This window comes from Borostomias antarcticus (genome assembly GCF_949987555.1).
Source record: "Borostomias antarcticus genome assembly, chromosome: 22".
NCBI classification, from domain to species: domain Eukaryota; kingdom Metazoa; phylum Chordata; class Actinopteri; order Stomiiformes; family Stomiidae; genus Borostomias; species Borostomias antarcticus.
This window is the reverse complement of record NC_140255.1, coordinates 9,797,002-9,799,501: the sequence shown is the minus strand read 5'-3', so window position 1 is coordinate 9,799,501 and position 2,500 is coordinate 9,797,002.

The window sequence follows — 2,500 nt, the reverse complement described above, 5'->3', positions numbered from 1 at the left end:
CGATCTTAAAATGCTGCCTGGGATAGGTGTTTAACTAAACCCCTTCATAGAGCTTTTAAAATGCTGGTATAAGTGTTTAACTACTAAACTCTATAGGATTACCAGATCTCACAATGCTGGGATAGGTGTTTTAACATATTACTAAACCCTTCATAGGATTAACAGATTTTACAATGCTGGGATATGTGTTAAAATTATTACTAAAGGGATTAAAGGAGTAGTAAAGGGAAAATGCATGTTTATTTGAGGATGTCTGATAATTGCTCTACCACCGTTTTGGTCATACAATGGATGTGGGTGGGCACCGTGAAAAATCATTCAAAAAACATGTTAAACTCTCAATACCTATCTACCCACCTACCTACCTACCTATACCTACCTACCTACCTACCTACCTACCTACCTACCTACCTACCTACCTACCTACCTACCTACCTACCTACCTACCTACCTACCTACCTATCTAACTACCTACCTACCTTCTTTCCTACCTACCTACCTACCTACCTACCTACCTACCTACCTACCTACCTACCTAATTACCTACCTACCCACCTACCTACCTACCTACCTACCTACCTACCTACCTACCTACCTACCTACCTACATACCTACCTACCTACCTACCTACCTACCTACCTAATTACCTACCTACCTACCTACCTACCCACCTACCTACCTACCTACCTACCTACCTATCTAACTACCTACCTACCTACCTACCTACCTACCTACCTACCTACCTACCTATACCTACCTACCTACCTACCTACCTACCTACCTACCTACCTACCTACCTACCTACCTACCTAATTACCTACCTACCTACCTGCCCGCCCGCCTGCCTGCCTATAGTACCTATGTACTAGAGACTGCACCATTATTTGATCTACTTACACAACAACTGCACATGCTGATCTACTGTAACAGGTGTCAGTGGATCACTCATCTGTATCACTTCCTCCTGCAACTCGCCCACACTGACATGACCTGACTCTTGGTTTGCCTTACTGTACATGACCACCTCTCATAAACCACTACCAGCTACGCCACTGAAAAGTGTACTCTTCAATGGTGCGAGTGGGCGATATTTATTATATTTATTTATACTGAGGAGTGAGTTTAACCATTTCAACTCAGTTACACCAACAAAATGCATTCATGAGTGGAGGCCTGTGCTCTCTGAGCACCCTTTCTAGTGTAGATTATATTTATACTTGCACCTATTGTACTTTGATGTCTTCTTCTTTGATGTCCCTTTAATATGGCTTTTAATATGGCTTGAGTAACAGTGCAATTCCTCCTCAGGGATAAATAAGAATCTACCTGTCTGCCTGTCTACCTATATATACCTACCTACCTACCTACCTACCTACCTACCTACCTACCTACCTACCTACCTACCTACCTATCTACCCACCTACCTACCTACCTACCTACCTACCTACCTACCTACCTACCTACCTACCTACCTACCTACCTACCTACCTACCTACCTACCTACCTACCTATCTACCCACCTACCTACCTACCTACCTACCTACCTACCTACCTACCTACCTATCTACCTACCTACCTACCTACCTACCTACCTACCTACCTATCTACCCACCTACCTACCTACCTATACCTACCTACCTACCTACCTACCTACCTACCTACCTACCTACCTACCTACCTACCTACCTACCTACCTACCTATCTAACTACCTACCTACCTTCTTTCCTACCTACCTACCTACCTACCTACCTACCTACCTACCTACCTACCTACCTACCTACCTACCTACCTACCTACCTACCTACCTACCTACCTAATTACCTACCTACCCACCTACCTACCTACCTACCTACCTACCTACCTACCTACCTACCTACCTACCTACCTACCTACCTACCTACCTAATTACCTACCTACCTACCTACCTACCTATCTAACTACCTACCTACCTACCTACCTACCTACCTACCTACCTACCTACCTATACCTACCTACCTACCTACCTACCTACCTACCTACCTACCTACCTACCTACCTAATTACCTACCTACCTACCTGCCCGCCCGCCTGCCTGCCTATAGTACCTATGTACTAGAGACTGCACCATTGAGACTAGACTAGGGACTGGACAGAGCAGTGTAGAGCAGCTGTTATCCATCACCACCTGGTCCTCTGCTGCCACAGCCAAATACCAGGCCAGACTGCAGCGCATCATCCGCTCTGCTGAGAGGGTGATTGGCTGCACCCTGCCCTCCCTCCAGGACCTGCACGCCTCCAGGACCTGCACACCTCCAGGACCTGCACGCCTCCAGGACCTGCACACCTCCAGGACCTGCACACCTCCAGGACCTGCACACCTCCAGGACCTGCACACCTCCAGGACCAGGACCTGCACACCTCCAGGACCAGGACACCTCCAGGACCTGCACACCTCCTGGACCTGCACACCTCCAGGGCCCTGAAGCGGGCAAGAGAGATTGAGGCCGACCCCTCCCACCC